Source organism: Loxodonta africana, chromosome 16, assembly GCF_030014295.1.
Source record: "Loxodonta africana isolate mLoxAfr1 chromosome 16, mLoxAfr1.hap2, whole genome shotgun sequence".
NCBI lineage: Eukaryota > Metazoa > Chordata > Mammalia > Proboscidea > Elephantidae > Loxodonta > Loxodonta africana.
In genome coordinates this window covers 35,847,760-35,858,398 of record NC_087357.1, presented here as the reverse complement: position 1 = coordinate 35,858,398, position 10,639 = coordinate 35,847,760, and the positions used below count along the sequence as shown (strand labels likewise).

The 10,639-nt window shown below is 39.6% G+C and overlaps 1 protein-coding gene across 3 annotated transcripts in view; it reads left to right on the top strand.

Annotated features, from left to right (window-relative positions):
* Positions 1-232: 232 nt before the first annotated feature.
* Positions 233-10,639, top strand: part of R3HCC1L (R3H domain and coiled-coil containing 1 like) — a 90,542-nt gene continuing 80,135 nt past the window's right edge. Inside the window, exon 1 of one of the 3 annotated variants that reach the window (XM_023546829.2) lies at positions 233-312. The gene's annotated coding sequence lies outside the window, so the exon portion shown is untranslated. The remainder of the gene's footprint in view (positions 313-10,639) is intronic. The other 2 variants (XM_023546833.2, XM_064269483.1) reach the window with 2 other exon arrangements.

Genomic DNA, 10,639 nt, shown 5'->3' with positions numbered 1-10,639 from the left:
AATTGCCTTTAAAGATGAGAGATGTTTTGACTGAGTGGCATGCGAGGAATTTGAGCGCTTTTTAGCTGAGATAGTGTCGAAGGGAAGAGACCGCAAGATCGCAAACACCCTACCATCCCCGCCGTGTTACTAGACCGTCCCCCCACGTAACCGGGACGCCTTCCGCAGGCCCCGCCGTCGCGGAGACTACAACCTCCAGCAGGCCTCGCGGCTCAAGGGGGCGGGGCTGAGGCCTGGCGCGCGCCCCGGCGGCGCGAGCGGAAGAGCAAAGCTTCGAGGAGTCGGCGGAAGCGGAGAGCGACGGCGTCCCGGGTAACGACCAGCCCCACGTTCCCTTCTCTCCTTCCCTCAGCACCCTAAGCTGTGGGTCGTCGCTTCCACTTCTACTCTTACGGCTGGGGTCGACATTTCCTTTCTCCCTTTGCTCGTTATTGCTGTTTTTCTTCCTCACGTGACGCGCGGGGTGGGCCTCCGCCTGGGGCGGAGGTTACTGGGGAACTCCTGCCCTTCGACCCCGACCGCCCCTGTGCCTTGGGGGACCCTCCTGGGACCCTTTTGCTCCCCCGGCGGCAGCGTCCCCACTTTGGGATCTCGTCCCGAATAGTTTCTGTCAGAGGGACGCTCCTTTCTGGAGTATCAACAGGTACTGAAGGAGGACCATGACCGACCCCCTCAGGAACACGGGGCCTGAGCCCCAATATGACCCCGGGGCTGCTGCCATTTCCGGGCCGCGAGCCTAGCTAATGAATCCGCTCCGCTGCCCGGAGCCCGGGGCTATGGGCTCGTAATGAACAGTCTGTAGGGAGGATATACTTCCTGATTTCCTTGGGCGGCGTTCCGAAAACCCCAAGTCTTGATTATTAAAGTTTTCCTATCAATAAAGCTTTGTCTCAGAGTTGTGTAGGGGATGAGTCCAGGATCTGCAGTCTGATGTCCTGTGAGGAATCTCGGGTCGGCCACCTGCCGTGTGATCTTTTTGTCTGTTTACTGAAACGTGAGGATAATAGTTTTTTGCTCTGCCTGCCTTCCAGTGTTGTGGGACTACGTTCATGTCTTTACGAAAATCAAATGAGTTAATAAATAGGGGGAAAGTGTCATTGGAAACTAGTAAGAGCTGCACACACGTTTTTATATCAGGTTCTTAGTGAAGAGGTGACATTAGAGCACTACCACCTGTGGAACCGATTTCAAACTTCATCTGAATTTAAACTTCATCAAAGTTTGAGCTCCGCTCACGCAGTACACACACCTGTCTACCACCCTTGCTCAGTTGTAACCTTCAGTTCTACACTGCATTACACATATCTCAGAAGGCACTTAAAATTCCTTAAATATGGGGCTTAAGTAATAACCCTTTCTCCAGCAGTTCCTGTGTATTTTTTCCCCCTTTTCAGATACTACTCAAATGTGTTAAACCTAGCTCTAGCTCTAACACAATCCCACTAATCTTTTATGCATACTAGCTGAAATATTGGGGTTATTTTCATTTATCCTTTTTTTTTTTTATATGCCTAGGAGTCTGTTTCTTCATACTTAGAATTTAGAGTATAAATAGCCAGTGTTCTAGTCTGGTGTCCTTTTCTGGCACTTAATCTCTAAGTCTGTTAAGCAGATGGCTCTGTGTCTTGTTTTTCCCCTGATAGAGAATGGGGATTTTGCAATCAAAGTTTTATGGGTAATTGGGTAATCTTTGCCTGTATTTATTCTGAAATCATTGGTTGAAAAACACTTCAATATGGTTCAAAAGAACACAAAGAAGAGAGTGATACAGTATATTAGTTGAGTGCACAGACCAACAAACCGGAGTTCAAATTCTGGTGCTGCAACTAGCTGTGTGACTTTGGACAAATTAGTTGACTTCTCTGAGCCTGTTTACTAATCTCTAAAATGGAGATAAAGCAATTGCCTCACAAGTTGTCTGTAAGGATTAAATGTGAAGATAAAGTGCTTAGTAATGTTTGGTGCTAGTAAACGCTCATTATTGCTGCTATTGTTACTGATGACTAAGGTGATGATGATTGCGATGATAATAAATTTAGGTAGTGTTTCCCTGAGATTCCATTTGTTTGTAAAGTGAGGATGGTTATCCTTAACTCACATACGTACTTTAAAAAATAACAGCGAGTAGCTGTCGGTAAAACACTTAGAAGTTCTCAGTTTGCAGGTTTTGTTTTGCTTTTTAGCAATTGCAATTTATATAAAGATTATATTATGCTGTTTTTCACTTTTAGAGGTTCCCAAAATGCTGTTGTGAAAATGTTGTTGTTGGGATGTGCTGTGTTTTTATTTTTCTAGAGATTCCAAATGCTGCTTTGTACCTAGTTGAAATTGGACTGGTGCTTCATTCATAACCTGTAGTAACAATGCTGCTCTTTGTCTGTACGTTGTAGCTTGTAGCTGAACAATTATCATCTTTATGGCTCAGATACTTACTAGGATAGAGTTTTATTGAGGGAAGGCATTTTTGTCCATTTTCTCTTCTTTTTTAAAATAAAGTTAGACAGTTGGATTTAGTGCTAAATTTCAACCTAGTGAATAGGGCCAGGGAGACTTGGTGACCCTCATTTTTCAAGGTGGAAACTCTTAGTGACTGGTTGCATTGGTGTGTGTGAATCTACAAGAAACGAGAGTTTAGAGCAATCAGGGAGGAGAGCCTAGTAGAGAAGAATGATTGGTTGGTCAAGGCAGAGTCTTAGGATTAAGAATCGAAATGTGTATTTTTTGTTGCTTCACGTGTCATGTTGACTACCAGATGTCTGCAGATTCAGATGTTTAAGAAGTGTTTCTTTGACTCTTCTCTTTCAGTGTAGTATCCTCTGGCTGTGTTTGCCAGTTCCTTTCTTACCTCCAGTGTAAGAATCATCAAGAGAACTATTTTTTCGCAACAGACTTAAATGCAAAGCTAAAGAAATAGTCACTTCCATTAAGCACACTTTGTGTGCTTGAAATTTATTATTTCTTCCTTTATGTTTTAAGCACTTTTGTTCCTTGACTGTTTTTTATTTATTTATTTATTTTTTACTTAAAAGAAGTTTTTGAATGGTAGACTCATTCTCAGCTATAGCATCTGAGTGTGCATGCATAGTGGATGTTGAGTTAGTAATGACTGTGTTGAATAGTGCGAATAGTAACATTTTGCTGATGGTCCTGTGGCACTTAGGCACGGTTTAGAGTGGCCATAATGTATTGTGGAAATATCTCAAGCTTTGTAGTCAGGTAGCTCAAGGGTTGAACCCAGGCTTCTTACTAGTTTTGTGACTTTGGTTCATATAATCGTTCTTAATTCATTTTCTCATCATTTGTAAAACAGGGGTAGTAATACTAGCCCTGCATTGCATAGCTGAAAAGATTAGAGACTATTTGAACTAGGCACATACTAGCCAGGTTTAGGAAGAAATAGGTGTTACTATTTGGACAGCAACAGGTTTATTTGGAGCCCTGGTGGCGCAGTGGTTAAGAGCTTGGCTGCTAATCAAAAGTTCAGTAGTTTGGATCCACCAGCTGCTCCTTGGAAACCCAGTGGAGCAGCTTTACTCTATCCTACAGGGTCACTTAGAGTTGAAATCAACTCGACAACGATTTTTTTTTCTTTTAACTATTAAAATTTAAGAAATTATTTTTCTCATTAGTCATGGATGATTTTGGTGATTCATCTGTATGCCCCAATGGTTCACATGATCAGCATGTTTCTTTGTTAGCCAAGGTTAAGGTTGGTGACTGTGACCATGAAACCCTGAAACACAGCAAAGCTAATTGGCCAACATGGAGTTTGAATCTGTGACCCTGTCCTCATTAGCTCCATCAACTAACTAGTCACAAAAGATCTCACCAGGATGAATGAAAAGATGTGTATTTTTGATTTGGCACTCATTAGGTAGACATAGCAGAAGTAAATGAACTAGTGTCTGAAATAAAGGTAGAGATTTTTAATGATAAATATAAGACTAACCTTTTCACTGTGTATAAAACTGGTGACCTATAGGGTGATCTTTGACAACCACCATCCTAAACTGTAATTTAGACTTTCCTTTTTGTTGTTGAATTTTATTTGTCACAGACTTTCCACTATAGGAGAAGTGAGAAGAAATGGAACTAGGGTATTCATGTTTTGAAAGAGGATCCTATTCTGCTGTGCCACCCACTAGGAAGTGTGCTCTTAGCTAGTTGGGAAAACGTTTAGAGTTCTCCATTAATGAGCCCAGCAGGATGGATGAAGTCTGGATAACTCCTAAGAGCTTATTGAATTACAGAGAAATTCCAGTTGTCAGAGCATTAGATAGAAGAAAAGTTATAGGGTGTTGCTCAGCAGCACTAAGCCTGAATTTGGAGAAAATTTTCTTCGCCCTCCATAAAACGTTGACCAGTTGCTCCCAGACTGTGGTGGCCATTTCTCATTGTCATGCTAGCCTTCTATATACTGTTCCATTCTTCAGATTCACTCTTCAGTTTTATTAATAATTGTTCCTCCTGTATCTGTCTTTTTTTTTATGCCAAACATGGCTGGTTTGGGACTAAAGGATAAAAGGAAGCAGAGAAGCACTGTTGAAGACAGCAGTTCTGGTGTCTAATGCTGTGAGGTTTCCAGATAACGCAGCTTAACCTGTTAATGTGATGGTGTGAATTTCTGGAATAGGAAGTGGCTGACAGTTCATGACCGCTGTCCTCTCTACATCTCTGATTATCTTTTTTTTTCTAACTGCGACTTTTCGCTGTCCGATTGTCACTCTCGGTGTTTCTGACCTCCCTTATGTCTGACTGCCCCTCTCAGTGTTTATGTTCGTTGTATTCCCATTTTGGCACTTAAACACTTTTACTAACTAATTGTGCATATGTTTTTATTTTCTCTCTCCCTAGACTGTAAACTTCATAACCATAGGCTACGTGCTATTCATATTTGTGTCTTTGGCGCATAGCAAAGTGTCTTACATATAGTTGGTACCCAGAATATATTTGAGATTGTTAAGTTCTCTAAGTCAAAACTGCCTTATTTAAGCAAATCAACCCAGTTGCACATTGGCAAATGGAACCTTGGTTAAACTTGAGAAAACCTTGTGTGTGTTTAATGTGAAGCTACTTAAATAGGAGAGGGTGCTTTTCTGATTAGATTTTGTTGCATAGCAAGCCACTGTAGAACTTAGTGCTATAAAACAACCATTTTATTATGCTTATGCATTCTGTGGGAATTCAGACAGGGCACTGTGGAGATGGCTTGGTTGAGTCTTAGCTGGGAAGACTTAAAAGCTGATGGAGATTTGATGGCTGAGAGCTAGAATCTATAAGCTTGTTCACCACCTGTGTGGTAGTTAATGTTGGCTGTTCGCACTGAGCACATCATGGTACATGTGGTCTGTCCACATAGGCTAATTTGAGCTTGTTCACATCATATTTCCATCTTGGAAGGTGTCTTACATATATAGTAGGTACTCATATATTGTTATTATTAGGTGCTGTCAAGTCAGTTCTGACTCATAGCGACCCTGTGTGCAATAGAAGGAAATACTGCATGGTCCAGTGCCATCCTTAAACAATTGTTGTTACGCTTGAGCCCATTGTTGCAGCCACTGTGTCAGTTCATCTCCTTAAGGGTCTTCCTTTTTTTTTTACTGACCCTTTACTAAACATGATGTCCTTTTCCAGGGACTGGTACTCTTAGAGATAACTTCAAAATAAATAGTCTTGATTTGTTTATGTGATTGGTAATTCTCTGCTACCATTCCAAGTAACTATTTCAAACCCTGTGGTGACCATTTCTCTTAATATATTTAGATTTCTGCTGACCTTTTAGGCATGTTGACTCTTCTAGTCTGAGAACCAATGATTTATTAAGTCTTTAAGGTTAGGCTGAAGAACTTAGATTTGATCCAATAGGTGATGGTACTTCTGTGGGAATCATATGATGAAAACTGTTTAGAAAGATTGTCCTGGCAGTTTTCTGTGAAGGGTAACCTCAATTAGGAAGTAAGTAGCTGGAGAGTATTTCAATAGTCCAGTCATGGAGTAATGCGGAAATAGAAAACATAATAGCTGTTGTGGAGGAAGAATAGTAAGATGTGGCATTAGATGAGCCGGAAGAGTTAGGAAACCTCAGAGATTTGAGCCTCACATATCACGTATGTTGTGGTGTCATTGATAGTGACACTGGGAAAGGATCTCAGATTTACAGAGAAAGATAAGGAATTTCAGTTTGCAATATGTTAAGTTTTAGTATTGGACAATTTAAGTAGTAGTTTAAAAAATATGGTGCTTAAAAAATATAGAATTTACTGATCTAAATCAGTGTTATCACTTTTAAAGTAATCTTTTGGAGAGGCCACACATTTACTTATTTTAGCAAATAAATATTCTTTGGAATTTCTCTTTTGGAACTGCCTTCAGAAGCAATTAATCGACTCGAGAGCATTGGGTTCTGGGTCAGAAGCAATTAGAGCCATACAGGAAAACCAGTCTCATTACTTGATGTTCATAGTCTTTGTCCCCAAAAGAGTATTATCTTGCTTGATCACCCATCTTATTTATTGTACTTGTTTCTAAGTGATATTTGGCAGTTTCTAAAAATTCATCTGCAAAGGCATAAAGTTTATTACCATGGAAGATATTTAAATTAATATCCCGGTTGCTGAGAACATTAAAAAATCTTAAGCTGTGATAACATCTTTGGAATGAGGTGCCAGCTACTGTGAGTCGGAATCGACTTGACAGCAATGGGCTTTTGGTTTTTGGCACACTGGTGAAAAGGGTGGGTTCTGTAGAGCCTAGGTTTGAATTCTCTCTTCAGTTCTATTGGATGTGTATCTTGAGCAAATTATTTAACTTGTCTGGGTCTCAGTTTCCTCATTTGTAAAATGAGAATGATGATAATACTACTTTATAGATTGTTGTTAGGATTAGCTCTTAGACTTAGAACGATGCCTGGCCAAGTATTAAGAGCTCAATAAGTACAGGTACAGGTAGTCCCCGACTTACGATGGGGTTCTGTTCTGAGGACTCTGTTGTAAGTCGGTTCTGATGAAAGTGAAATGCTTCATTTTTTTTTTTTTATTTATAGTTTTCATTACTCTTGCCTTTTATTATCAGTATTTTATAAATCTGGTGAAGGAGCAGAGGGAGATTGTTTAGAGAGAAAGAAAACAAGGTATATATACTGGTATGTTATGAGTCGGAATCGACTCGACGGCACTGGGTTTGGCTTTTTTTTTTTTTTATGTTGTTATTGGTGTTAGATGGTGTCCAGTCAATTTCAACTCATAGTAACCCTATATCACAGAATAGAACTGCCCCATTAGGGTTTCCTAGGCCTTAATCTTTACAGGAGCGGACTGCCAGTTCTTTTCTCCTGTAGAGACGCTGGGTGAGTTCAAACCACCAACCTTTTGGTTAACAGCCCAGTGCTTAACTGTTGCTCCACTGGGGCTCCTTATATACTGGTATAGAGGCTGTATTAATTAGGATTAAGTTTGGTTGTAAGTAGCAGAAATTCCCAAATAATAGAGGCTTAAACATGAAAGAAGTTTATTTTTCTCAGTATCAGAAATTCCAGAGGTGGACAGTCTAGGACTGGTATGATTCTCCACCTAGGGTTCGATCTTATTGCTCCACTGTGCATAGATTCTGTTCTTTTCTGCAGTTACCTTAGGGTCTAAGATAGCTACTGGAGCTCCATCCATTTCATCCACATTCCAACCAACAGAGAGGAGGAAGGGAAGAACACATTCCCGTTCCCTTTAAGGATATTTTCTGGAAGGTTCTATACCACTTTTGCTCAAATACCAATGGTGAAACGGTCATATAGCCACACCTTGTTGTGAGAGAGTTGGGAAAAGTAGACTTTATTTTGAGTGGTCAGGTGCCTGGGACAAAAGAACAAACAGAATAATCCTAGATAGCTACATGAAGAATGCATAGTACGTAACAGCATAACAGAGTTAATTGTGTTTAGGATAATTTAATTCATTATTAGGAATCTTTGATAGAGTTTCCATACCTGTGAAACTATGAATGCAAAACTACTCGAATTAAGTCAACAGTACTTTTTTTTTTTTAAGGTTTAATCTCTTCATGAATCTGTGTTTAATTAGGATTATCAATGTCATAATTAAAAAAATTGTATTAAATATATCAAAAAATACGTATATATACTCCCTTGTTCAGCATTGGCGTTGTCCAAAATTTGTTCATATGACAACAGTGTGTAGTAAAATTGGAGGTAAATAAGTCTCTGGTATCCTTTTTTTGTTGTGGTAAGCCTGTAATTTTACCCGGGCTTCCATACACTCTCTAGTTTGGTTGTTTTTTGGCCAGTGTTTTTAATCTGTCTCTTTCCTTTTGTATTACTACACTCTCTCACTGCTGTTAATTGTACTTTCCAAAATAGCTAAATGAGCAATTTAATTAAAGGTGTTATTTGCCCTGTCTCCTGATCATTAATGAATTTGTAAGGTTAGACCTACAATCTTCCTAGTATTACAATTACTGAATTCTTTCTGTCCACTCAGCTGGTAATTATTTGCTTTATTTATTTTAAAAACTTTGATATTTTGCATGTTTATGCTTCTTCAGAGTTAAGAAATGTGAAGATCTTCCAAAAAGGGGGGAACTTTTTTCCTAGGATTTTTTGTCCTTTTCCTTTGAAAATGTCTTATTTGTACATTTTTGAATGACTAACAATATATTAAAGATTATAAGTTTATATAGTGCTAGCTGGCTTTCATTTCTTTGAAATAATTTTCTAAATTTTGTTTTATCAACATAGTTTAAAGTAGACATCATTTAAAAAGTTAAATAGTAAAAAAAAGGATTTATAACGAAATATTGTGAGTAGTTCTCGTCTCATCCTTTTCCACTTCTCCAATCCCTTTCCTAAAGCAAATTACTCTCCACTCTTAACCGCTTTCTTCTGTCGTTTACATATCTCCATATTTCAGGATAATGCATGTATAGGCCCTCCTTTTTATTTTTTAAAAGTATGTGTAACACAGCATTTGCCAGTTTAACATTTTTCCTGTGTACAATTTAGTGACATCAGTTACATTAACCATGTTGTGCAACCATCACCAATGTCCATTGCCAAATTTTCCATCACCATAAACAAACAATGCTTTCCAAACAATAACTCTCTCTCCCTTCCCCCCCGCCCTCCGGCCCCTGGTAACCACTAATAAACTTTGGTCTCTATACATTGTGTATAGGCTATCTTTTGATTCATCAGTTTATTCATTGTGTATCAGGTTTTATGGTAAATAAAGTTTTACTGTTCTTAAACCACCATTTCCACTGCTATTCATCTTCCAGACATAAAAAAGTGTGCTGATATTTTTATTAGGATTATATTAAATTCATAAACTAATTTAGGGAAAACTGACATTTTTTTTTTTATTGTGCTTTAAGTGTAAGTTTATAAATCAAGTCAGTCTTTCATAGAAAACCTTATGTATACCTTTCTATATACGCCTGGTTGCTCTCCCCCTAATGAGACAGCACGCTCCTTCTCTCCACCCCGTATTTCCATGTCCATTCAGCCAGCTTCTGCCCCCCTCGGCCTTTATATCTCCCCTCCAGACAGGAGCTGCGCACATAGTCTCATGTGTCTACTTGATCCAAGAAGCGTACTCCTTACTGATATCATTTTCAGTTTTATAGTCCAGTCCAGTCCCTGTCTAAAGAGTTGGCTTTGGGAATGGTTCCTGTCTTGGGCTAACAGAAAGTCTGGGGACCATGACCTCTGGGGACCTTCCAGTTTCTGTCAGACCATTAAGTCTGGTCCTTTTACAAGAATTTGAGGTCTGCATTCCACTGTTTTCCTGCTCCTTCAGGGATTCTCTGTTGTGTTCACTGTCATGGCGGTCATCGGTTGTACCCGGGCACCATCTAGTTCTGGTCTCAGGCTGATGTGGTCTCTGATTTATGTGGCCCATTCTTACTCTTGGGCTCATACTTACCTTGTGTCTTTCGTGTTCTTCGTTCTCTTTTGCTCCATGTGGGTTGAGACCAATTGATGCATCTTAGATGGCCGCTTGCTTGCATTTAAGACTCCAGATGCCACTCTCCAAAGTGGGATGCAGAATGTTTTCTTAATAGATTTTATTATGCCAGTTGACCTAGTTGTCCCCTGAAACCATGGTCCCCAAACCCCTGCCCCTGCTACGCTGGCCTTTGAAGCATTCAGTTTATTCCGGAAACTTCTTTGCTTTTGGTTTAGTCCATTTGAGCTGACCTCTCCTGTATTGTGTGTTGTCCTTCCCTAAATTAGTTCTTGTCTACTATCTAATTAGTGAATCCCCCCTCCTTCCCTCCCTCCCCCCCAGCATAACCATAAAAGAGTATTTTCTTCTCTGTTTAAACTGTTTCTTGAGTTCCTATAATAGCGGCCTCATACAGTATTTGTCCTTTTTCAGCTGACTAATTTCACTCAGCACAATGCCTTCCAGATTCATCCATGTTATGAAATGTTTCACAGATTCATTGTTGTTCTTTATCAATGCATAGCATTCCATTGTGTGAATATACCATAATTTATCCATTCATCCGTTGATGGGCACCTTGGTTGCTTCCATCTTTTTGCTGTTGTAAACAGTGCTGCTATGAACATGGGTGTGCATATATCTGTTCATCTGACAGCTCTTATTTCACTAGGATATATTCC